Source organism: Alosa pseudoharengus, unplaced genomic scaffold (genome assembly GCF_046254945.1).
Source record: "Alosa pseudoharengus isolate Yale_2024_CS ecotype anadromous, Long Island Sound unplaced genomic scaffold, YU_APseudo_1.1 YU_APseudo_1.1_scf_1, whole genome shotgun sequence".
NCBI classification, from domain to species: Eukaryota; Metazoa; Chordata; class Actinopteri; order Clupeiformes; family Clupeidae; genus Alosa; species Alosa pseudoharengus.
Genome location: NW_027468564.1, coordinates 7,687,443 through 7,715,077, shown reverse-complemented (window position 1 = coordinate 7,715,077; position 27,635 = coordinate 7,687,443). Strand labels below are relative to the sequence as shown.

Here is a 27,635-nt window from a genome sequence, read left to right as displayed (position 1 = left end):
TAAAATTTAAAAGCATTAAGAAAGAGGCTCTAAACGAACCAGCTATGCAAATGAGAATGATTAGGATAATGGGAAGGAACCCTATTCACACAGCTGATGGTCCTCAGGGGGCACAGGTCAGGCATTAAAAAAACTTCACAGAGAAGGGTGGAGGCGTTAACTGAAATGTGTGTGTGTGTGTGTGTGTGTGTGTTTGTTTTATGCAGCATTCACACCTTCATGTGTAAATATATATATGACACAGCTCGGCTCGGCTGAAGTGGGCACAAAAGCGTTAGAGCATCTGGCCCTGAGAACACTGGTGTTCATTTTTACCTCTTATGGATCATTTTATGGCGGCTGAAAGAACACTCGTGTCTGAAGCACTTCCCACATGTGGGGCAAATGTACGGCTTTTCCCCAGTATGGATCCTCTGGTGTATCTTGAGATGACCCAACTGAGTAAAAGTCTTTCCACACTCTGAACAGTGATATGGCTTATCTCCCGTATGGATTTTCTGGTGTATCTTGAGATGACCCAACTTAGTAAAAGTCTTTCCACACTGAGCAATGATATGGTTTTTCTCCAGTGTGTGTTCTCTGACGGACAGTAAGCTGCATGTTGGTTATGAAACTCTTCCCACATGAAGCACACTGATATGGCTTTTCCCCAGTATGGATCCTCTGGTGGATCTTGAGATTACACACGAGTGAAAGTCTTTCCACAATCTGAACACTGATATGGCCTTTCCCCAGAGTGATATCTCTGATGGATAGTGAGCTCTCCTTTGGTGCTGAAACTCTTCCCACATGCACTGCACTGATATGGCTTTTCCCCGGTATGGATTTTCTGGTGTGTCTTGAGATGATGCAAAAGAGTAAAAGTCTTTTCACAATCTGGCCCTGAGAACACTGGTGTTCATTTTTACCTCTTATGGATCATTTTATGACGGCTGAAAGAACACTCGTGTCTGAAGCACTTCCCACATGTGGGGCATATGTACGGCTTTTCCCCAGTATGGATCCTCTGGTGTATCTTGAGATGACCCAACTCAGTAAAAGTCTTCCCACACTCTGAACAGTGATATGGCTTTTCTGCAGTATGTGTTCTCATGTGGCTAGTGACCTCAGTGCTGCTTCTGAAACTCTTACCACACGTAGAACAAGGGTATGGCTTTTCCCCAGTATGGATCCTCTGGTGTTTCTTGAGATTACACACATGAGCAAAAGTCTTTCCACACTCTGAACAGTGATATGGCTTTTCTGCAGTGTGTGTTCTCTGATGGATAGTGACCTTAGTGCTGCTTCTGAAACTTTTCCCACATGCACTGCACTGATATGGCTTTTCCCCAGTATGGATCATCTGGTGTCCCTTGAGATGACCCAACTGAGTAAAACTCTTTCCACAATCTGAACACTGATATGGCTTTTCTCCCGTGCGGATAGTCTTGTGTTGATTGAAATTACCCTTGGTGGTAAAAGTCTTTCCACACTCTGAACACAGATATGTTTTTTCTCCAGTATGTGTTCTCTTATGGATAGTAACCTCAATGCTGCTTCTGAAACTCTTCCCACATGTAGAACACGGGTATGGCTTTTCCCCAGTATGGATCCTCAGGTGTCTCTTAAATTGTGTCACCTGAGTAAAAGTCTTTTCACACTCAGTACAATAATATGGCTTTTCTCTGGAATGTGTTCTCTTATTTGGGTTGGAATCTGAATCAGCAACGGTACTCTCTCCAGCTGTGATCATTTGGACAGCTCCTGTAATTGAAGAAAATGGTTTAACATATAATCTCTCTTTCTACTCCTACAGCAATGAAGATGTTTATATTTGTCCAGCTTGTGATTTGTGGTAAAATGGTCAGCTAGAATATGGTATGTGAGTGTCAACACAGACACAGATACAGAAGACAGTGCAACAGACAACACATGTCTTGCAATGATTAAACAAATCATGTGCGATGATTTAAGTATTCACATGAAATCAAATATAAAAAATAAGAATAAAGAATAAGTCATCAAGCATTCAGGTTTTACTAATACAAACTTTTAAGTATCTTACTTGTAGTAGAGGAGTCATCATGGTCATCATTTTCTCCAGAATCAGAATCGTTTTCCTCTTTAATTTCCACTGGTGTGAACTCCTCTTATCTGCAGGTTGATGGTGCTTGTATCTCTATCTTAAAGTCATGCTCCAGTACAGTCTTATCTTCCAATTTACTGGCCAAAATATGTTCACGGAGGAAATCATCAAAGTCTTCTTCTTTGATCTTCTTCACTGGTATTAGTGGTTCTGTCATTTCAGACTGAAGTTCTGCTGTGCCAAAGAAATCCTCTTGAACTCTCCTTCAGATTAAAGTAACAAAATGTATGTATCAAACCAAATGAATAGTATAGTTGTCCTGTTGATAACATATACCCACAGACTGTAAGCTACTTCCACAGCATCTCTGACAACCACTCTCTCTTATCAGACCTTTATCTGACCTGTTGGCATCCTGGAGTCAATCTTACCCAATCAGTTGCAAGAATACAGCATTTGCAATGCAAATGATAAGGACAAAGGATTATGTGTCAGACAATTCCATGTGAATACAATATGTAAAAGTCTGATGGTCCTCAGGTGGGCTTGTCCATCAACCTTCACAAAGTTCACAAAAGAAAGTATGTGGGGTGGAGGTGTGAACTGATTGGTGATGGGGGTAGGAGACTGCAAATGGGGGTGGGGTGGAGGTGTGAACTGGTTGGTGATTGGGGTAGGAGACTGCAGATGGGGGTGGGCTGCAATTGTGTAAACTGAACCTGCTGCTAAATTTATGTCTACACGGACCCAGTTGGGTGTTGCACCTAGTGAATCAGCACGTTGCGATAAAGAAGGATTTATGCGAGTTACAATTGTTATTGTTGGCACAACCCCTAAGTGTCAGAGTGAAGATGTTAGGAGCAGAATATACCAGAAGACGCTGTTGCCTTTCATGCAAAGAGCCCATTTGAGTTCCTGGAGCTTGTGAACTGCAGCTATCACGGTAAAATAAGAACAACTCCTCCCACCCTTCAAAATCTTCCAACTTGCACTTTTTTCTGTTTTTTGTACTTCTGGTTAGACACATACAGACGATTTGTTTAGGCAGTTGGAAGGGGATTTATCTATCTTATTTGATCACTTTTAATATGACTTATAAAGACTTTGTTTAAGAAAGAGGCTCTGGATTTAAACCAAACAAACCAGCTATAAAAATGAGAATGATTAAAGATAATGGGAAGGAATCTCATGTGTCTGAGCACTATTCACACATCTGATGGTCCTCAGGTGGCACAGGTCAGGCTATAGAAACTCCACAGGTGGGAACAGGTCAGCCAACAAACAAACTTCTCAAAGAAGGGTGGAGGTGTGAACTGAAAGGTTATGGGGAATAAGAGGCTGAGTGGGATGGTGCCCTCAGAAAGGTTCCATTCTCCTTAAAACTATTCATGCAGTATGTGTGTGTGTATGTGTGAGAGAGTGTTTTATGAAGCATTCTTACCTTCATGCACAAATATATGTCTATATGTCTTCTATTTGTGTTCAACTTGACAGAGAATGTCCACAGATCAGGACTGCATAACAGTCATGTTATTAAAAAGATACATTTGAATCAAACTTGTTTGTTCAATTAAATTCCCAAATTTCCCCTGTAGCCCCCCTTCTCTGCACGTGCCTGATTCCCAACAATTTCACAACAGCTAGTTCTGGAGTAGGCCATTCAACTAGCCCGCTTGTTTACGACGAGACTCAGGCTGCGCCGTTGGCACCCGCTTCCTTATTTGGGTCTTGGGTTGCCAGGTTTTAGCCGTTTGACAAAACGGTTGAATATGAAACTAAGTGATCGTGTATGTGTAGGGTGTATTTCATACACAATCTGGCAACCTGAATGGATCAATGATTTTAAAATGAAGTTTGATGGTCATGCAAATTACAGGAGTTTTCCGGGAGAAAAACAAAATGGGAAGGTGCTGGGAGATGACCTTGAAATACGGGAGAAACCCGGGAAAAACGGGAGTGTTGACAGGTATGATCTAAGGATCAAAAAGTGCCGTCTCTATGAACGCTTGGCTGCCAACAAAAAGATCATGAGGCCCCGCTTTCACGATCCATATTCATACTGAAAATACATCATCAGTAGGGTAAAACTAACCTGTCTCACGACGGTCTAACATTTATCGAGTTTAGCTTTCTCAAAGTTGATCCGTTTGAATAGAATATCCTTTATGTGTCTGAGCACTGTTCACACATATATCGGGTGGTGGTAGTGTAGTGGTTAAGGAGCTGGGCTAGCGTGCAGTAGCCTGAAAGTTGTCCGTTCAATTCCCAGCTTCCACCGTTGTGCCCTTGAGCAAGGCACTTAACCCCAAGGGGTTGCTCCGGGGACAATGTGATCCCTTGTAATATAGCTGACATATGTAAGTCACTTTGGTCAAGAAGTGTCTGCTAAATGTAATGTAATGTAATGTAATATGATATTCAGGTCACCCCAAGTCAACCTTTAGAAACTACACAAATGAGGGTGGAGGTGTAAACTGATGGGGAATGAGAGGCTGGGTGGTTGTGGGATGGTGCCCTGACGAGTTTCTATTCATGCTGTATATGTTTGTGCGTCCGAGTGTTTTAATGCAGGATTTTGAGCTGTAGCTGGTTGAAATTGAACTTTATAAGTTAAAAACAACATGGAACCAAACACGTCATCATTGTTTTTAAGGTGCAGAGATGGTCATATGATGTCATTTTTTCTTAGTAAAAAGATATATTCTTTGCTTTCTTCTTGTTTCGGGGATTAACGTCATGTAGGCTATGCTCACGTTTTCAGCATGAGGACAACTCATGTGTAAAACCACGCAGCGACACAAACGTAAACAACAACGGAGGGAGGAGAGAGATGCACATTTTATCTATACAGTCATTATTTCGAGTTTGTGTCAGCTAAACATGACAACATTAACATTGTACATTCTGTGCTGGCGACAAAGTGCTATCTAGCTAGACATCCCAAGTCTCCCGAAGTTTTAGGAGTCTCCCACATATTGATAGCGGCTTCCTGATGCCCGCAAATTACATAAAATCTCGCGGAACCTAGAGCGAAGAAGAGCACGCAAGCCAGACCGGACTTCAAATCGCGTGTGCATCTGAGTTTAACACGCACACAACGAAGAGGGAGAGAGAGAGGAGTGGTGCGTGGTGCGTGTGTGCCTGAAGCGCATCCAAGACAGAGAGCTTCCTGGTCTGTTTTGCTAAATCAACCAATCAGTTTTCAGTGTAGGTGGGCTTATATCTCTTTTCTCTCAAACTTAATTACTCAGTTCAGTCAGTATATCTAGGAACAGGAGCGTTATGGCAGAGTCAGTACCCCTCAAAAAGGAACATTTAAGACCCATTTCACATCAGACTACACAAAAGTGTACCCAATTGTCTCATAAGAGTAAAACATAATGATAGTCTTGCACACTGTACTGTTTGTAACAGTGACTTTAGCATTGGTCACGGCGGGTTAAATTATTGCAAAAGACTTGTTAAAGCGAGTTTAACAAGTGTAATTTCATTTGCATATTACTCAGGCCTATACTAGATGGCTAGTTGCCAAGGCTACATGAAAAGGCCAAACTACCAAAATCTACATATTAATCACAATTTCTCTCAATAGGCCTTCATTATTTGGTGTACTGACTACACATCATTGAACAAACATCTGAATTTCAGTATCTAAGTAGGTACGGTTGGGATGTCTGCTATACATTGTTGTCATTACTGTTAAAATGCACTTCCAGTATAGTGAGTATTGGCAAAACCGGTTATCATTTTCATGTTGAGGTGGGGGTGTTGTCGGCAGCTGCTGAAAGTAAACTAATAAAGTAATTTGTAATCTAACTTAGTTACTTTTAAAATCAAGTAATCAGTAAAGTAACTAAGTTACTTTTTAAAGGAGTAATCAGTAATCAGATTACTTTTTCAAGGTAACTGTGGCAACACTGGTCATGTGTGCCTTGTTTTGACTGTAATGTGGCTGGTAGTCACAACAGTCAGCGACTGTTTACACCTTCATGACTAAGTAGTAAGTATAATAAAAACAACATAAATAGATACAAGTCACTGCAATTTAATAGTTTTATTGTTGTTCTAAAAATCACTGTTCAACTGTGATCTCATTAGTGAAAAGGAGCAGACTCAAAACTACCAAGGAGTTTGTTGTGTTCACTTACCAGTAGATTCCACATTATACCACTAGGTGGTGCTGTGATTAGTTCGACTGTAGTGATTAGACAGGAAGTACTGTAGTTGATGTGTCTTACTACCTGCGTGTGGATGGAGAATGTGACATGCTGCTTGAATTAAACATCCATTACCATCTGACTTGATATTTCATTCTTGGACATCCAAACCTTACAGAGTTCACAATAGAAAAAATACATGCAAGTAAGACAGCACAGAAAAAAACAGTAAACTGAATCAATGTTTTTTTTTAAATATAACTATGAGGTACCTGATCAATGTCTAATGGATGCATACCTGCATTTATGAACATTTTCTCTAAATGGAATCTGGAATCACAGCCCCTCACACCATTATAATTATAGAAGCTGTTCAGTGATGATTGTACTTTTCACTGAAACTTAGATGTCCCAGTTGAATAAAAGTTTTTTCAAGTAATAAAATTATGGGTTTTCTGGTGCCACTTGAGATGTGCTACCAGAGTAAAAGTCATACAACACTCTGAACACTTATGAGACTTTTGGACTCTTTGGTGTCTCTTGAGAGTACCCAGTTCACGGAAAGATGTCCCACATGTATCACACAGATATGGCTTTTCCCCTGTATGGATTCTCTGATGGAGAGTGACCTCTATACTGCTTCTGAAACTCTTACCACACTCCGAACAATGATATGGCTTTTCCCCAGTATGGATCCTCTGGTGTCTCTTAAAATGTGTCACCTGAGTAAAAGTCTTTCCGCACTCGGTACAATAATATGGCTTTCTTCTGGAATGTGTTCTCTTATTTGGGTTGATATCTGAACCAGCAATGGTACTCTCTCCAGCTGTGATCATTTGGACAGCTCCTGTAATTGAAGAACAATGTTTAACAATATAATCTCTCTTTCTTCTCCTATAGCAATGAAGATGTTTAATACAAACTAAGTATCTTACTTGTAGTAGAGGAGTCATCATGATCATCATTTTCTCCAGAATCAGAATCATTTTCCTCTTTTATTTCCCCTGGTGTGCTTTCTTCTTCTCTGCAGGATGATGATACCTGTGTCTCTGTCTTAGAGTTATGTTCCAATACAGTTTTATCTTCCAATTTACTGGCCAAAATATGTTCACGGAGGAAATCATCAAAGTCTGATAACATAAACCTACTGACTGTACTTCCACAGCACCCTGTAACAACCACTCTCTGCTATAAGACCTTTAAATGACTTGTAGGCATCCTGGAGTCCATTTTACCCAATCAGCTGCAAGAAAACAGTATATGCAAATGATGATATGCAAATGATAATGACAAAGAATTATGGGTAGGACAATTCCATGTGAATACAATTTGTAAAAATCTGATGGTCCTCAAGTGGGCTTGTCCATCATCCTTCACAAATTTCACAAAAGAAAGTATGTGGGGTGGGGTGGAGGTGTGAACTGATTGGTGATGGATGTAGGAGACTACAGTTGGGGTGTACTGGTTGGTGATGGGGGTAGGAGACCGCAGGTGGGTTTGGAGGTGCGAACTGATTGGCGATGGGGGTAGGAGGCTGCAGGTGGCGATGAATGAAAATGAATGAAGCAGACACAAACACATGAGGTTCTCAAGAAAGACCCCACAGAAGACAAGAAAAACACACTCAAAAAATATTGAAACCATTACTGGAAAGCAACAAAATTGATAAGCAGTCATACAAGCACATCATACCAACAGCAAGCATAACACCCCGGCACACCGAAAATTCAAAAACCAGGAACACCTTTACGCCCGATTGTGGACAGCATCGGGTCTGTAACATACAACTTATCAAAATCTCACACAGAAATAATAAAACCATTACTAGGCCAAACGGAACACCATTGCAAAAACTCGAAAGAGCTGGCAAAAGAACTTCAAAATAATAAAGTGGGTAAGGACGAAATATTAATATCACATGACGTCGTCTCCCTCTTCATCAAAACACCAGTAGAAGCAACCCTGGAAATAGTACAGCAACACCTACAAAAGGACAAAAACCTTAAGAAACGCACAAATTTGACAGTACAAGACCTCAGTCAATTACTCGACTTCATCGCCACTTCAACTTATTTTCAGTTCTGCACAAAGATATACAGGCAGTAAGAGGGATTCGCCATGGGAGATCTGCCATAATGTGTGGCTTTTTCATGGAACACCTGGAGAAGGAAGCAATAACATCCGCACCGGAGGAGTACAGGCCCACATTATAGAAACGATACGTGGATGATATTTTGGAAAAGGTAAAGAGAGGACATACACAAGAACTCACAGATCACCTCAATTCCATTGACCACACCGGCAACATAAAGTTCACACATGAAGAAGAGATAGACAAATCCATAGCTTTTTTGGACATAAAAATCCACCACATGATTGAAGGAGACATCAAAATAAAAATCTATAGGAAACCGACGCACACAGATCAAAACCTACTTTGGACATCAGAGCATCCAGTTGCACATAAACTATCAGTTAGAACACTACAAGAACGGGCAGCTTTAACAATGGATCCCAAGGACAGGGCACAGGAGGAGCAACACATACAGAACGCATTGAAAACATGTCAGTATCCACAATGGGCAATACAGAGAGGCAGGCAACAGGTAAACGAATAAGAGGAAACACAAACAGAGAAAAGGAAAAAACATAAGGGACACAAATGGGAGAGCAGAGGAGCTGTACAGCCGTAAAGACCTTGAATTTCCCCTTGGGGCAACCGTGGCCTACTGGTTAGCTTTAAACTTCTAACCGGAGGGTTGCTGGTTCGAACCCCAACCAGTAGGCATGGCTGAAGTGCCCTTGAGCAAGGCACCTAACCTCTCACTGCTCCCCGAGCGCCGCTGTTGTTGCAGGCAGCTCACTGCGCCGGGATTAGTGTGTGCTTCACTTCACTGTGTGCTGAGTGTGTTTCACTAATTCACGGATTGGGATAAATGCAGAGACCAAATTTCAAAAGAGACTCGAAAGAGTATATATATATGTATATATATATATATATATATATATGTATATATACTTATAAAGTATCTATCTACATTAGAGGGGTCATGGAGCGCATCCAGAGGATCATGTAAAAGCACCAAATTAACACACCGGTAAAACCACACACAAAACTACGACAGCTGCTAGTTCACCCAAAGGACAAAAGTGACCCACACAATAAATGCAACGTCATGTATGAAATACCATGTCAATCATGCAATAAAACCTACATTGGGGAGACGGGAAGGAGTTGTACCACACGCAGAAAAGAACATAAAAATGAATGTGAAAAGGAGACGGCTCAGAGACAAACAAGAACAAGGTCAAGGCAGCAAGACGGACCACTTAACGGACCACTGCAAACGAGAGAACCATTTCATGGATTGGGACAATGCCAGAGTCAACCGATCAACAACCGATACCACCACTGGATAAAGGAGGCGATTGAAATCTATTCTTTCTATTGATGAAAGGTTGGTCCCAACCAAAGCTAAAATTGAGATGATAATGACAATGATAATAAAGGATAATGGGAAGGAATCCCATTCACACATCTGATGGTCCTCAGGTGGCACAGATCAGGCAACTTCACAGAGAAGGGTGGAGGTGTGAACTGAAATTAACTGTGTGTGTGTGTGTGTTTGTGTCTTTGTTTTATGCAGCATTCATACCTTCATGTGTAAATATATTCCTACATGTCTACATTCCAAGTAAGTCACTGCATTTTAAGGCGAGACACTACAGGTGAATAGGGTACAATTTTTAACAAGCAGATATCACTATGAAACTTACCCAGTTGATTACTTACATTAATATGAGAAAAAAATGTATTACAAGTTTTCTGTAATTTAATGTTTACATATGCAAATTATGCATTATCTAATTAAATATGCGCTAATTTGCATACATTTTAAAACAAGAAACCTGAGCATTGGATACAGCCAGGTTCAAAATCATGTTTTCATTGTGTTCAGATAATAGATGTTGAAAAATTTACAGAGGGATTTATGAATATCTACTTGTGTGCTTCACTTCACTGTGTGCTGAGTGTGTTTCACTAATTGGGATAAATGCAGAGACCAAATTTCAAAAGAGTATATATATATATATATACAAAATATAAGAATTTTTATAATACGTTTTTTTATTTTAATTCTTTAAAAATCAAAAAAGAATCAATGCTATAAAATCATGTACTAATAATACATGAAATGATGGCAGATCTGGATATCATAGACTCTGCTGAAAAAAACAATATATAATATGTGTGTGTGGCACTTACAATGACCAGAATAAATCCTTATGAATAAAGGTAGTGAAAATGCCCTAAAACAGCTTAGGGTTCTAAGGGTTAAGGGACATCCCATTCTTAATCCATAGGGATTAATATGACGTCGGTCCACCCTTTGCAGCTATAACAGCTTCAACTCTTCTGGGAAGGCTTTCAACAAGGTTTAGGAGTGTGTTTATGGGATTTTTTGACTATTCTTCCAGAAACGCATTTGTGAGGTCACACTGACAGGCCTGGCTCTCAGTCTCTGCTCTTATATGTTTTTAGCTAATGCACTATATACAGCACTTTGGTCAGTGCAAACTGTGGTTAAATGAGTGCTCTATAAATAAACTTTACTTACTTACTTACTATCAAGCAAAGTAACACTCCCCTAACGTTAAAAATAAAAAAAGCATTGTATTATGGTGGCATTGTTCTTTTTGCACAACGTTGCTACTTAGTTGTTTTTTGGTATTTTATTTGTATAACCATATAGTAAAGTTTTTAGTCATGTGATTGAGAAGATGCGGCTGATGTTGCACGCGCCAATGACATCCAGGTGCGCGTGAATAATAATTCAAAACGTGTACCGTGTAATATGAGGGATAATGTATAGAACACTTGTCACTATCGGGAAATAGGTCCCTTCAGGGTGGAACTACATGAGAATGAAACCATAACGTGTTTGGCATTATGCACATTATCAAATGTTGGGAAATCTCCACCTCACATGATGAGCACACATGAAGAAAATACAGAAAATATTTATTTTTTGTTCCTAAAACCAGCTTTTGTGTCCAGGACTTATTTCACACACAGGAACAAACTTGTAACCAAATAGTAAGTGACCATCAAACATTTTACTATTAGCATGCAGGTCAAGACAGAAAAGAAACATGAAACTGCTTTGGCCTTCCCCCACTATCATACTTGTGTATTTTTGTCTGGTATGCAATTGTCACTTTTTAGTTTCTCTTGCATCTCTTATCACATGTAGCACAATAATAAGGTTTTCCCAAGTAGGGATCATCTGGTGTCTTTTAGATATAACCAACCTGAGTAAAAGTCTTTCCACACTCTGAAAACTGATATGACTTTTTCCCCACTATGGACTGTCTGATGTTTATTGAAACTAGACACATCTTTATATACACTGAGACCACTGGAGTTACTTTTGACCTGCTATGGATCATTTGATGACGCTTGAAAGAAGACTCATGTCGGAAGGACTTCCCACATGTAACACACTGATATGGCTTTTCCCCAGTATGGATCATCTGGTGTATCTTGAGATAACCCACCTAAGTAAAACTCTTTCCACACTCTGAACACTTATGCCGCACCCCAGTATGGATACTCTGGTGAGTCTTGAGATTACCCAAGTGAGCAAAAGCCCTTCCACACTCTGAACACTGATATGGCTTTTCTCCAGAATGTGTTCTCATGTGGACAATGAGCTCTGTTTTCCTCCCAAAATTCTGCCCACATAAAGTGCACTGATGTGGCTTTTCCCCAGTATGGATCATCTGGTGTCTCTTGAGATGGCCAGCCTGAGTAAAACTCTTTCCACAATCTGAACACCGATACTGCTTCTCCCCAGTATGGATCCTCTGGTGTGTCTTGAGATGACCTGCCTGAGTAAAAGTCTTTCCACACTCTGAGCACTGATATGGCTTTTCTCCAGAATGTGTTCTCTTATGGACAGTGCACTCTGTGGCTGTTCTAAAACTCTTTCCACATGTAGTACACAGATATGGCTTTTCCCCGGCATGGATTTTCTGGTGTGACTTGAGATTGCACACCTCAGTACAAGTGCTTCCAGACTCTGAACATTGACACGACTTATCTCCAGAATCTGTTCTATTATTGATGGTGAGGTTTTTCCCACTTGTGAAACTCTTCCAACATATAGTACCATGGCATGGCTTTCCCCCAGTATGGATCCTCTCATGTCTCCTGAGAAGAGACATTTCACCAAAGGGCCTTCCACAAGGAGAGCACAGATGTGGCTTTTGACCAGTATGTGATGTCTGATGTAAGTTCATGTATGAACCACTCCTTAAACTTATCCCACACATGATCCTTTGGACAGCTCCTGTAATATAAGAAAATTATTTAAAAAAAAGTTTTTCCTTTTCAAACAATGATTGTTTGGGCAAAGAACATTAATTCCAAGACCAATAACTCCGTATAACAGGATAACTCAAAGGACGTTATCCCGCTTATCACCGGGTTGCCACTATAGGCAATAGTCATGCATGGATGATAGCATGGATAGTTAGCTTGTTTACAGTTGATTCCATTGTTGCGAAGCCTGCTACCAGGCTCAACTGTCATCCTACTATGGTTGTTATAGTTACCATTTATAAGCATTGATATGGAACAGTGATTCAACTTTTTTACCAGATCTACTTCATAGGTGTCCCATTATTCAGAATTATCACCCGGAGAGAAGAAATACTCTTTTCTGATTGGCTGGCGGGTGGCCTTTAATTCTGAATAACAGGACACCGTTCCATATGTGATAAGCGGGATAACGGCCATCGAGGTGTGTCCAGTTATACGGAATTAATGGACTTGGGCGGTGGACCGCTGCGCGTCGGGGAGTTTTTGCCCCTCGCCCTCGTCCATTAATTCCGTATAACAGGACACCTCGGCGGCCGTTATCCCTTACTTAATAGCCACCCCGCCAACCAATCAGAAGAGTATTTCTTCTCTCCAAGTGATAAACTGTACTAAAGCAATGATTTAAGTATTTCCATTAAATCTAGTATTTCAAACCATTTAACATCTTACTTGTTGAAGAGGAATCATCACAGTCATACTTTCTAAAATCCTCTTTGTTTTCCTCTTTAATTTCCACTGGTGAGAATGATTCCTTTTTGCAAGTCAAAGTTAATACTGTATGCGTATCAGTCTTCCAGTCATGTTCCCTGACGAAATAATGGAAGTCTTCATTTTTGATCTCCTCCTTCACTGGGGTAAGTGGACCAGTCTCATCTTCCAGTTTCTTAACTGCCAAAATATGTTCTCTGAGGAAATCATCAAAGTCTTCATCTTTGAGCTCTTTCTTCACTGATGTTAGTGGACCTCTCACCTCTTGCATTTCAGACTTCAACCAGGTGTGCTGCATGAAATAAATTCGGTCAAACCTTCCTTCAGTGACTACAAAATAAAAATAAAAAGAACAGTATGCCGATTGTCTTGAATCTATACACTGTACTTCAACAGCATCCCTGTGACAACCTCCTAACTTTAGAAATATATCTGTTCTACTGCTTCTTATATGTCGAACCCTTTGTTGTCCTAGATTCAAGCTTAACCAATCAGCTGCATGAATGCCACATTTGAAATGCAAATGATAATAACAAAAGGTTGTGGGTAAGGATTACCATGTGCATGGCCTGTTTAAAAGTATGATGGTCCTCAGGCGGGTGTGATTATTAATCAGTCCACCAGGGGGTGGGGGGTTGTGGGAGCTCGATGGAGTTGTGTTAATTTAGCATATCACAGTTAAACAATGATAATAATAATCTTTATTATCCACAGATATAGAAATGTGTTTAATAACTTATTTAAAAGGTGGATTTACCGAGTCAGACACAATTTACCAAATCCCAATATTCCATGAAATTCCATGACCCTTGGGAGTAATTGTGTGTAGACTGTTGCCACCCCCCACACCCATCCACCCTCTTTTGTGGAGTATCTCCCACCTGAGGACCATTATATATGTGAACAGTGATCGCACACATTGGCTGTTTCTCAAAGTCAAGGACAGATCCTGTTATGAGTTTGTGCCTGTAATTCCAGTTTTGTCCATGAGGGGTCACTGTGGGGTTTTTCCTGTTGCTGTTCACCTTCCATGTTTGATAATTAGTCATTAGTGTGTTCACCTGTGCTTGTTAACTTCACTATTTAAGCCACTGGCTTTCCTTTGTTCTTTGCTCAGTCTTGAGTTGTCTCTCGGGTGGAAATGCTGATCAAGTTTAGTTGTCGTGAGTTCTTTTTGACCTTGTTATTCTGATGTTATGTTTTTTGTTTCTACCTCAAAACTTGTTTTTTGCTGCTGTGGAATTATATTTTTTGACCTGCTGGACTGTTGGCTATTTTGTCTGGATTTTGGCTTTTTGCCTCATTGCCAAGTAAACTGCTTAAATCCTACTTGTCTCTGCAACTGGGTCTTTACAACCTGACTTGTGGTCTAGTGGTAGAGCTTCGGCCTGACACACCGGAGACCCGGGTTCAATACCCGAGCAATCCTAACAGCAAGACTGAGCCATGGAAGTAGACCCAGCGGAGACAGATCAGCCTACAACTGTGGAACATGTTTATGCAGCGGTGGTGAGTCATGAAGCTACAGTGTCTTGTCATGAACAGCAACTCCAGTCACACGACAATGCATTTAGTCGGCATGAGCTAATACTTCATGAAATTCAGCAATCTCTCCAGAACCTAATTGCTCACCAGCTCCCTCAGGTTGCTGCCCCAGTTCTGTCTGCTCCTGTCCATCCTGAGCTACGACCACCTGCTCCAACTCACCATGTGAACGAGCCGCGACTCCCTGCTCCTGAGAGATATGACGGTAATCAGAAGGATTGTCGTGCATTTCTTATCCAGTGTTCTCTCACCTTTGAGCTCCAACCCTCCTCCTTCCCTACTGATCGGTCCCGCATCGCCTACATCATCATCCAACTTACCGGGAAGGCCCGGGCATGGGCAACGGCCGTCTGGGAACAGCAGGGGGTCTCCTGTAGTGATTACAGAAGCTTCACAGACGAGATGCGTCGGGTGTTCGACCATCCAGTAGGGGGCAGGGATGTTGCCAACAGACTGCTCCAGTTGCGTCAAGGTGCCTCCAGTGTTGCAGAGTATGCTGTTCAGTTCCGCACCCTTGCAGCAGAGAGTAAGTGGAACATGGAGGCTCTCATGGCAGCTTTCCGATATGGTCTTTCCAGTGGTATCAAGGATGAGATGGCAGCTAAAGATCCACCTCCTGACCTAGAGACTTTGATCGATCAGACCATCCGGCTTGACAACAGACTCCGGGAGAGGAATCAAGAACGACAGCCTGAATTTCGCCCAACCTCTGGAGCCAGTTCTTCCACCCAGAGTTCTAAGCAGTGGTCCCATGAGGTCCCAACCACACCTCCTGCTACAGAAGAACCTATGCAGCTAGGTGGTGCCCGTCTCTCTTAAGCTGAACGGGATCGTAGAATGAGGGAGAAGTGCTGCCTATATTGTGGTAAACCTGACCACTTCCGCTCTTCCTGTCCTGAGCTTACGGGAAAAGGCCGTTCCCGTCCAGCACAGGGAGGACTGTGACGGGAGCAACCTTTACTCCCACCGCATCTACATCATGCCTGAAGATACCCGTTGCCATCTCCTCGAAGCATCAGCACCTCCACCATCTACAGGCACTGGTTGACTCTGGTGCTGCGGGTAATTTCATGGACCTCACCTTAGCCAGTGACCTTGATCTCACTACTCTTCTTCTAGACCACCCTCTCACAGTGACTGCCCTTGATGGACGACCCCTGGGAAAAGGTACTGTACAGTATATTACTGCTCCTGTTCTTATGTCCATAGGGGAGACTCATCATGAGAAGATCCAGTTCAACTTAATTCAGTCTCCTGAGTTTCCCATTGTCCTAGGGTTCCCCTGGCTGTCACACCACAGTCCTCACATCAATTGGTCCTCCGGTGGAGTGGTGGAATGTGGGCCATTGTGCAAATCTACATGTCTCCTTCCCAGAGTGGCGTCGCCTGTTCCCAAGTTCCCCAGTACTCTCGAGTTGTCCCAAGTCCCATCCGAGTACCATGATTTGAAGGAGGTATTCAGTAAAAGAAGAGCTACTTCTCTTCCACCCCATAGAGATTTTGACTGTGCTATTGATCTCCTTCCAGGAACCTTCCCACCACGTGGTCGGATTTTCTCTCTGTCACCTGCTGAGACTCGAGCTATGGAGGAGTATATCCAGACCTCGCTTGATGCTGGAATTATTCGCCCATCGTCCTCCCCAGCTGGTGCCGGTTTCTTCTTTGTCGGTAAGAAGGATGGTGGCCTCAGGCCCTGTATTGATTATCGGGGCCTCAACAAGGTGACAGTGCGGAACCGATATCCTTTGCCTTTAATGTCTTCTGCTTTTGAGTTGTTGCAAGGGGCTACCATCTTCACCAAACTGGATCTCCGCAATGCTTACCACCTGTTCCGGATTCGAGAAGGCGATGAGTGGAAGACGGCCTTCAATACTCCCACAGGTCATTATGAGTACCTTGTCATGCCATTTGGCCTAACTAACGCACCGGCTGTTTTTCAAGCACTCATAAATGATGTCCTCAGAGAGTGGTTGAATCGCTGTGTCTTTGTCTACTTGGATGATATATTGATTTTTTCTAAGTCACTGCATGAACATGTTCACCACGTCAGAATGGTCCCCAGTATGGATTCTCTGGTGTCTCTTGAGACTAGACACCTGAGTGAAAGTCTTTCCACACTCAGTACAATAATATGGCTTTCCTTTGGAATGTGTTCTCTTATTTGGGTTAATATTTGAACCAGCAACGGTACTCTTCCCAGCGGTGATCATTTGGACAGCTCCTGTAATATAAGAAAATTGTTTAACATATAGTCTTACTTTTTCCCACTACAGCAATATTTTTTCCTCACTTTGTGATTTAAGGTACAGATGATGTGCCAGTGTCAACACATGCATAAATACAAGTCAAGGACAGGAGCCAGCATGTCTAATAGAAAGCAAATAATGTAAATTAATGTAAATATCCCCATGAAATCTAATATAAATAATGCTAAAAACTCATCACCTATCCAGGTTTTACTAATATACACTTTTGAGTCTCTTACTTGTAGGTGAGGAGTCATCATGGTCATCATATTCTCCAGAATTAGAATTGTGTTCCTCTTTAATTTCCACTGGTGTGAACTCCTTATCTCTGCAGGTTGATGATGTTTGTATCTCAATCTTAACGTCACGCTCCAATACAGTTTTATCTCCCAATTTACTGGCCAAAATATATTCACGGAGGAAATCATCAAACTCATCTTTTTTGATTTCCATCTTCACTGGTATTAGTAGTTCTGTCATTTCAGACTTAAGTTCTGCTGAACTAAGGAAATCCTCTCAAACTTCAGTATAGTTGTCCTGTTGATAATATACACCTACACACTGTACTTCCACAGCACCCTGTGACAACAACCCTCTGCTATAGGACCTTTATCTGACCTGTTGCCATCCTGGAGCCCTTTTTACCCAATCAGATGCAAGAATACAGCATTTGCAATGCAAATGATAAGGACAAAGGATTATGGGTAAGACATGACCATGTGAATGCAATATGTAAATGTATAATGGTAGGTGGGCGTGGTCATGGGTCAATCTGCCTGAAGTCCACTAAGGAGGGAATGTGAGAGTGGGGTAGGGGTGTGAACTGGTTGGTGATGGGGGTAGGAGACTGCAGGTGGGGGTGGAGGTGTGAACGGGTTGGTGATGGGGGTAGGAGACTGCAGGTGGGGGTGGGCTGCAATTGTGTAAACATGCCACAACAAAACAAACATTGTATTTGTGGTATAGCTTGGATGTTATTCCGCCACAGAAGCTGTGGTAGGTAAAACCTACATGACTACAGTACACTTATACAACCTCAATTTTAAAACACCAATGGACATTTTGCATGAAAGCCTCTCAATGCAAGGCAAGGCAGGCAAATTTGTTCATATAGCACATTTTATACCGCAAGGCAACCCAATGTGCTTCACAAAAAATGAATAAAACCATAGAAAAATATATTAGATAAAACATTCAATTAAAAATGAATAGGCTTTAAGGCCTTTGTGTCCAGAATGGTGGCAATTTTATTCTATCTTCATGTTTACCAAAAAATAATTACCTCGGTTCTTATTGTTGACCTGGAGGAAGTTATGGGACATCCAATTGTTTTCCAAATACAAATATTTATTTTTGTTCCAAACACCAGCTTATTCAGCACTTATCTCACACACAGCAACAAACTCGTAACCAGATAGGAAGTCACCATCAAATATTTTACTATTAGCATGCAGGTCAAGAAAGAACAGAAACATGAACGTGTAGTAAACTGCTTTGGCTTTTCCCCACTATGGCTCCTTGTGGGTTGTCTCTGGTATGTACAGTATGGTACGGTTTGTTTTAGTTTCTCTTGAAAATCTTATCACAGGTAGCACAATAATAAACTGCCACTTTCCCCTGACCCTCCGAGGAATACATTCAAAACTACCAAGAAGTTCACAATAAAAAAAATACATACAGGTAAAGACAACACAGAAAAACCATTAGACTGAATCAATGTTTTTTTTATTTATTACACCTATGAGGTGCCTAATCAATGTGTAATGGATACATACCTGCATTTATGAACATTTTCACTAAATGAAATCTGGAATCACAGCCCCTCACACCATTCTAATTCTAGAAGCTGTTCAGTGACAATTGTACAATTGTATGTCCCAGATCAATAAAAGTTTTTCAAGTCATAAAATTATGGGTTTTCTGGTGCCACTTGAGATGAGGTACCAGAGTAAAAGTCATACCACACTCTGAGCACTGATGAGACTTTAGAGTATGGACTCTCTGGTGAGTCTTGAGAGAACCCAGTTCACGGAAGGACGTCCCACATGTATCACACAGACGTGGCTTTTCTTCTGTATGGATCCTCTGATGGAGAGGACATGGGGAACAGCAAAAGCGAACAAATGGGTGGCACAAAGTCAATCAGACCCTGCAGGATCCTGACAATATGATCCATATCGGGTAGTTGTATAAGTGTACAGAGTGTGGAAAGACCTAATGTGGGTAATCTGAAGAGACACCAGAAGTTCCATACTGGGGAAAAGCCAGATGAGTGTACTCATCTAGGGAGGGGGGGGGGGGGTATTCGTTTCTCTAAATACCCGGCATCCATACTGGGGATAATAGCCATATCAATGTTCTATGTGAAAGGGCTTTTACTAGTGTGAGTAATCTCAAAAGACACCAGATGGTCCATACTGTATCTTTAGCCAAAAGTCACCAAGAGAGGGGAAAAAGCTTAATTTGTTTAGAACACTCTGATGCTGTTTTTTATGCAGTTAAAATACACTGCTAATTTCGGAACACAAATAAAGTTTTTTTTAATCAAGTGAAATGTCCTTTTAGATTATTTTGTGAGTTTAATGTAAGCTCTATTCTACAACCATAAAAAGTTGGGACGTGCAAAATGTGAATAAAGCTTTTTAAATCAAGTTAATTGTGTTTATAGTTTATTTTGTGCTCTTAATGTAGGGTGCATTTTACTATATGACAGTGTAAAGATTCCCACTGAGCAAGACACTCCAATATCATCCACATGTAGGTGATAGGAAAGGAAAATCTAATTTTTGCATCCAAAATATGTTTTTTTATTTCCATATAGTATATCGTCGCTGTCCGATACAGAACACGTATGTCCAAAAACGCTACTTTTCAGGAAGTAAAAAAAACAGCGAAACTCCACAACAGTGGAAGTCAGCGTTGCCATACTTGGCTTAATGCCTTTAATTGGCATCATATTCTTGTTGGTGTGGTAATTTAATCGTCACTGTACCTAAATCGAGTGTAAAAGGATATACGTGCACATCCGATACCGTTTCTGTCCGACTAAAAACATGTATAACCAAAACATTCATGTCCCTTGATGAAAACACAGCATTCCAAAGCAGTGAAACTGCGGTATGATATGACGAATCAATGTCATAGGTCTATACATGTAGCCTATTATAGTGTGGGAATATAATCATCACTTTGCCAAAAATAGATACGTTATTTTAATCAAGGGCCGGTTATGTGCTTTCATTCCTGCACTGCGCTTGGATAACGGATAGCCTAGGCGTGTACGTCCGCATTGGCAATTTCAAACCGACCGACTCACCGTGATTTTCGTCACTCCTGGGTTTCAGACATCAGGATGAAAAATGTTTCTACCGACTGGTTTAGAGTTATGTCCAGGACAATCAAAGAAACGTTTATTTAGCTCGTATTGCAAGACTAGTAACCTTGGCACTGTCAACGTACGTCATATTGGGGCATTGGCAATTTTAAACTGACTCTCCGTAATTTATTTATTTATTTATCATTTATTTATTTAAAAGGCTGACATTAAACGCTGGGTTGATGGCAGTATAAAAACACTTTTACATTTCAACAACAGACACACAAACTGATATGTGGTGGGGGAAGGTCTCCAGGCACAATCAAACACAGAATATTCAATATCCTAAAAGTTATCAAACTTGGCCAAAAGTTATCAAAAGTATTTTACAACACATAACCTGTTAAAACTTAGGCACCAGAATCCAGAGCTCGTCATGTTGATTGGTCTTGCTAGTTGTGTATAACTACACCAATTTAAACATTAAATTAATCTTGATGCCAATCTGAGTGATGTTAGTTCATTAGTGATGCATGTTTCTGTATAATTTATGTCATGTCAATGAACAGGATTGAGGGACTGTGCACTATTGTGTGTGTTGTGCATGTTTGCGAGCGCTGTTGTGTGTGTGTGTGTGCGCGTGCTAGTGTGTGTGTGTGCTATTGTAAGTGATCAGTCATGGGACAGCGATGGGACGGAGTAGGGCTGCCAGGGATCGGAGTGGAGCAACTTGTACTCCATGCTGCCATCAATGTTGTATCTAGAACAGATAAAAAAGGGGTATTGGGTATTGGGGAACAAAGAGCAAAGGGTTAGGACGAAATCAGAAGGCAGTTTAAATGTATAAATCAAAACAATTCAGGTTGATATGGCTATTGTTAATGGTTATTTATTAATGGAAAACACGTCTATAAAAACTCCTGATTGCCCGGAGGTCATGCATGGTCGGATCTCCTACTTTGCTGCCTGGTCGGAGAGACTTGCAGATGGTGACCTTGCTGAAGTCATGGAAAAAGGTGTGGTCCACGTATTGCCTCAATAGTCATAAGGGAAGGGGCGGGAACGAGCTCCGCGGATGACCGCTACATACTCTGCGGGGACATGGACATCCCGATCCCGCATCTTCCTCTTGATTACACTGTGCACTGAATCACACTCCATTTGGGTGTGGCCTCTTTCCAGGTACTTCTGAGTAACTGTTTTTTTCATCTCCGTTGCAAACTTCAGCAGTGCATTGCTGAGCACGAGGTTTCTGTTTTGGTAGCCACATCCATCACTCCCGAGGACAAACTCGCTGTACGATGCTTGGGATTTGATAAAGTGTACAATACACGAGGCAAATTCACTGGCAGAGAGCCCCGCTTCACCCTCATGCCACAGGTAATTCTTTGCTGCATGTGATGCCATGTTGTAGATTGTAAAGTTGTGGACGCCAAGCTTCATCTTGTAGTACAGGGCAGACGCTTGAAGTTTTGGGCACAGGAGAAGGCTCTGCAGATCCATGCAGGCAACTAAGCAGGTGTTGGTAGCCAGTTGTTTTGGGCACAGGAGAAGGCTCTGCAGATCCATGCACGTAACTAAGCAGGTGTTGGTAAACAGTTGTTTGTCATTTTCCTTTTCTTCTCTGGCATCATCTTGTTTCTTTCGGTGTTTCTCCCACACAGCAGCCTCGATGTTCCCGGCTTTGAATGCACAGCCGGTGTCGCATTGATCTTTTTTCGGATGAAATAAGGAAAGATTCAGTTGGTTGAACGCTACTGTGAAAACCTGTCGTGATAGTGCTCTGATGCTGTTGTCTGAACATGCCTGCTGGTACAAGGAATGCAGATGAGAAATGGATTTGAAGTAAGGCTCCAAATACAGCTTGGATGAGGAGGACCTACAATAATGCGACGGCACTTTTGGAAGGTTTGAAAGAAAAGTGTTTACAAAGTTATGCTCCTCAGTAGTCACCCTCACCCTCTCTGTCTTCTTGGGACTATCTCCCCTTCTTCCTACCCACTTAAGGAATGTCCACTGCCTGATCCCAAGTGTAGACAAGAACATCCGCTGACAGACCCTTATTCTTTTCCCATCTACACATAAAAAACAGAACAGAGAAGCAGACCGGAGATGTGACCGCTTCTGTTCGGCGCCGCTTAACACCTCTCCCCCATTTTTCATGCTTCTTTGATGATGCTTCCGTTTCCTCTCCTTCCACGGTATGATTGACCTGTCATCCTCCTTTTTTTTTGAACATTTGCTTTCCAACGTGAAGGGTTGGCCCTCCTCTTTCGCCGAACAGCATCGTCATCTGATTAATACAAAAATTAAAAAAAAAATAGATTAACAAAATCTACAGTCATCTTCTATGGTTGCTTAGTATGTTGGTAACAGATCAGATACAGTGTGTGTGTGTGTGTGCATGTTGTCATGTAGTTAGGTTTAGCTGTGTTTGCAAATTACTGAGAGAAGTGTAAAAATGACCAAGTTTAATGTGCAGCTTATCTAATTTGAGCAATGTACATACCAGCAGATGTCCCTGGGTTACAGTCATCATTTTCACTTTGTTCGTCTAAAAATGACAAGAGTGGATAACTGTTTAAGTTTAGCATTGTGGTTTGTGTGCGGCTGAGCCCATTGGTAAGTCATAAATAAATAAAGATAAATAACTTGCCTGTATTCTCTCTGTCTGGAATGTAATCATCAAGCGAGTCTAAGTGAAGCAGAAGACATATGAACAGATCCAGTGGAAAAAAATACACTGTTCACATTGTTCACTGCATTCATTTTGACTGGTAATCAAGTTATCACAGGCAGACAATAGCAGAATTAGGTTTGTAGTTACTAATGACATGAGAAAACCCAAAACCAATGAAATGGAGACTAAAGTATAGTCCATCAGAAGAATAAAATGCTTACCTTCACTGGAAGCTATGTCTGAGTCCTTGGAGGATATTGATGGCGAATCTAAAAATAAGAAAAACAAAATGTTTGAATGATTCAAAACAAGCTTGTATCAGTGGCATGGGCAAACAGTCATACAGTTACAGCTAAGAATGACAGAGGTTAACCATTAGAATAACAATTAACAGTGTTCACTTTCCTGACTGACTTTCTCAATTCTCAATTATAGTTTCCTGCAAACTACAAACCTTCTTCATCCCTGACGCTTCCCTCAAGTGCCCTATCATACCTCACATTCACAAGCTCGCAGATCTCCTTTAAAGGAAATGACATCCTGAGGGGAGGGAGAAATGCACATAAGAAAAAAATATATCGTGCCATGTCACAACATAACATCACATAACCTTGCGTCATTTCGGGAAATCTGTACATTAACATCTCCACATGTAGCAACCTAGCACCACTTTCAGAAATGCTTTGGCGACGTTGAGCGCATGATATTTCCTAGAGACAATCGACATGACCGTATTATCCAGGGATTAAAGCAAAAAAGTAATCTGACTGAACTCTTTACCGGTTCGGCATCCGATCGAGTATTCCCCCTGGACCCCTTCGTAAACAACAATGTAGCCATGGCTTAGCCCTCAACACGGAACACACTGTGTAACGTTAATCTAAGCAAGGAATGGCAGGATAAAGAAAATACTTGATCAGATGCCTCGCCAGACTGTATTTGGTAACATGTTTTGGTCATTACCTCTAATTTCTACCCATAGCTTGTTAAATTTGCACAACAGTATGCAAAATGGATTCACACCACTGTTACAGCTAGTCTAAATTCGTAGGCAAACACTACCTGTCACCACCTCTCGCCCCCCATTCTCCGATCAGCACTGATAGCACTATCCCATTTGAGTTCAGCTGACGGAAAGTAAATTGACATACAGACATTTCAGTTGACGGAAATCTGTCACAGTAACGAAAAACTTTAATCCATGAATATTACACAAAGGAATTTGATAAGTTTGAGTAAGGACTAAATCTAAATGAGACCGATGTTATTTTCACCAGGCCTTAGCAAGCTAGATAGCTAGAACTAGCTTGCTATCTGTGGTGAAAGCTGGCGTTTTGGAGACGCTACTTTTGTGACGATTAAAACCCTAGACATAGACAACAATCATGTCAACATCGATAGATAACAGTTGTAAATATATTTCAGCAAGGATAAGCAAGAACATAGTTGACAAAAATTACACTTTACCTCAGTGTTTGTTTCCACAACGTCGCTTGGCTGTTCGCGCTTCAGCTTGGCCGCGTTATTTGAAACGGGGAGAACTAGGGGAGGAGGGACTTACGTGGCATGGCGGACAGCTTTGTCATCCAATGGATTTACGCGAAAAACTCGTGACGTGTTTTCACAATCTTTCATTGGTCATGTAGATACTTGACGTGTACAGTATAAGGACATGAACTTGGAGATTCTATTGGTCGAAAAAACTCAAAATGAAAAAAAATGGAGATACGTGTTCTGTATCGGACAGCGACGATATGTACATGTTTCTGGGGTATTTCTAAATCTTTTATAGGTATTTTGGACTAGCCAATGTGTTCAGGCCTATTTTTAAATAACAAAAACTACTACCTACACATAGGCAGTAAAGCCACTACCACTATCACTGGCAGGAAATAGTGCACTCTTCTGCCTCAACCTTAGGCAGGAAAACCCTCTACCTCCATCACAGGTAGGAAAACTGTGTACACAACCACTACCTCTCTAATGGGTAGGACAGGCCTTCCCTATTTTACCAACTTAAAAAGTGTAAAATCAGGGACTCTCCACCAAGTTGTCTGTGACTACCAAATCCGGTCATTACCATATCCGAGACACAGGAGGATTTCCTCTGGCCAGGCTGGGAGCAGTATTTGTTGCTGATGACAGCCTTCTACCAAGATCACAAAGAGATCTCCCTCCAGTCGACATGGTTGGGGTCCTGCGCCATTAGTCCTCCTCACTGTGCCTCAGTGATAGGTAATCCCATCCTCGTCGCCATTTATGTGGTCAAAATTACTCCAAGACAACTTGTATGAGACTGCAGCTTTATTTTCGATACTGGGAGCATGTTGCCCACATATCTGTGATTGAAACCGTTACACAGACAATGCTCTTGGGTCAGGTGGACCCACCACATTATTAGGCTTTAATACTAATACAGCCATAACAATTTATGTAAATAATTAACAAACAATCAATCAATCAATCAATCAATCAAATCAATTACCAAAGATATAGACATCATTTATGGTTCATATTTGTCATTTACCACTGTTAGATCGCATTTATGGTGTTAAGGGTATAAGACCTACAAAAATATTAAATTTTAAAAGCATTAAGAAAGAGGCTCTAAACGAACCAGCTATGCAAATGAGAATGATTAGGATAATGGGAAGGAACCCTATTCACACAGCTGATGGTCCTCAGGGGGCACAGGTCAGGCATTAAAAAAACTTCACAGAGAAGGGTGGAGGCGTTAACTGAAATGTGTGTGTGTGTGTGTGTGTGTGTGTTTGTTTTATGCAGCATTCACACCTTCATGTGTAAATATATATATGACACAGCTCGGCTCGGCTGAAGTGGGCACAAAAGCGTTAGAGCATCTGGCCCTGAGAACACTGGTGTTCATTTTTACCTCTTATGGATCATTTTATGGCGGCTGAAAGAACACTCGTGTCTGAAGCACTTCCCACATGTGGGGCAAATGTACGGCTTTTCCCCAGTATGGATCCTCTGGTGTATCTTGAGATGACCCAACTGAGTAAAAGTCTTTCCACACTCTGAACAGTGATATGGCTTATCTCCCGTATGGATTTTCTGGTGTATCTTGAGATGACCCAACTTAGTAAAAGTCTTTCCACACTGAGCAATGATATGGTTTTTCTCCAGTGTGTGTTCTCTGACGGACAGTAAGCTGCATGTTGGTTATGAAACTCTTCCCACATGAAGCACACTGATATGGCTTTTCCCCAGTATGGATCCTCTGGTGGATCTTGAGATTACACACGAGTGAAAGTCTTTCCACAATCTGAACACTGATATGGCCTTTCCCCAGAGTGATATCTCTGATGGATAGTGAGCTCTCCTTTGGTGCTGAAACTCTTCCCACATGCACTGCACTGATATGGCTTTTCCCCGGTATGGATTTTCTGGTGTGTCTTGAGATGATGCAAAAGAGTAAAAGTCTTTTCACAATCTGGCCCTGAGAACACTGGTGTTCATTTTTACCTCTTATGGATCATTTTATGACGGCTGAAAGAACACTCGTGTCTGAAGCACTTCCCACATGTGGGGCATATGTACGGCTTTTCCCCAGTATGGATCCTCTGGTGTATCTTGAGATGACCCAACTCAGTAAAAGTCTTCCCACACTCTGAACAGTGATATGGCTTTTCTGCAGTATGTGTTCTCATGTGGCTAGTGACCTCAGTGCTGCTTCTGAAACTCTTACCACACGTAGAACAAGGGTATGGCTTTTCCCCAGTATGGATCCTCTGGTGTTTCTTGAGATTACACACATGAGCAAAAGTCTTTCCACACTCTGAACAGTGATATGGCTTTTCTGCAGTGTGTGTTCTCTGATGGATAGTGACCTTAGTGCTGCTTCTGAAACTTTTCCCACATGCACTGCACTGATATGGCTTTTCCCCAGTATGGATCATCTGGTGTCCCTTGAGATGACCCAACTGAGTAAAACTCTTTCCACAATCTGAACACTGATATGGCTTTTCTCCCGTGCGGATAGTCTTGTGTTGATTGAAATTACCCTTGGTGGTAAAAGTCTTTCCACACTCTGAACACAGATATGTTTTTTCTCCAGTATGTGTTCTCTTATGGATAGTAACCTCAATGCTGCTTCTGAAACTCTTCCCACATGTAGAACACGGGTATGGCTTTTCCCCAGTATGGATCCTCAGGTGTCTCTTAAATTGTGTCACCTGAGTAAAAGTCTTTTCACACTCAGTACAATAATATGGCTTTTCTCTGGAATGTGTTCTCTTATTTGGGTTGGAATCTGAATCAGCAACGGTACTCTCTCCAGCTGTGATCATTTGGACAGCTCCTGTAATTGAAGAAAATGGTTTAACATATAATCTCTCTTTCTACTCCTACAGCAATGAAGATGTTTATATTTGTCCAGCTTGTGATTTGTGGTAAAATGGTCAGCTAGAATATGGTATGTGAGTGTCAACACAGACACAGATACAGAAGACAGTGCAACAGACAACACATGTCTTGCAATGATTAAACAAATCATGTGCGATGATTTAAGTA

General features: G+C 41.5%; 3 pseudogenes; all 3 read right to left on the bottom strand.

Annotated features, from left to right (window-relative positions):
• LOC143116791 (uncharacterized) overlaps positions 1–1,732 on the bottom strand; it is a 65,097-nt pseudogene extending 63,365 nt beyond the window's left edge.
• A 397-nt stretch (positions 1,733–2,129) lies between these two features.
• LOC143116783 (uncharacterized) lies at positions 2,130–13,586 on the bottom strand (annotated as a pseudogene).
• Positions 13,587–21,457: 7,871 nt separating this feature from the next.
• On the bottom strand, positions 21,458–27,412 carry LOC143116774 (uncharacterized; annotated as a pseudogene).
• Positions 27,413–27,635: the final 223 nt, after the last annotated feature.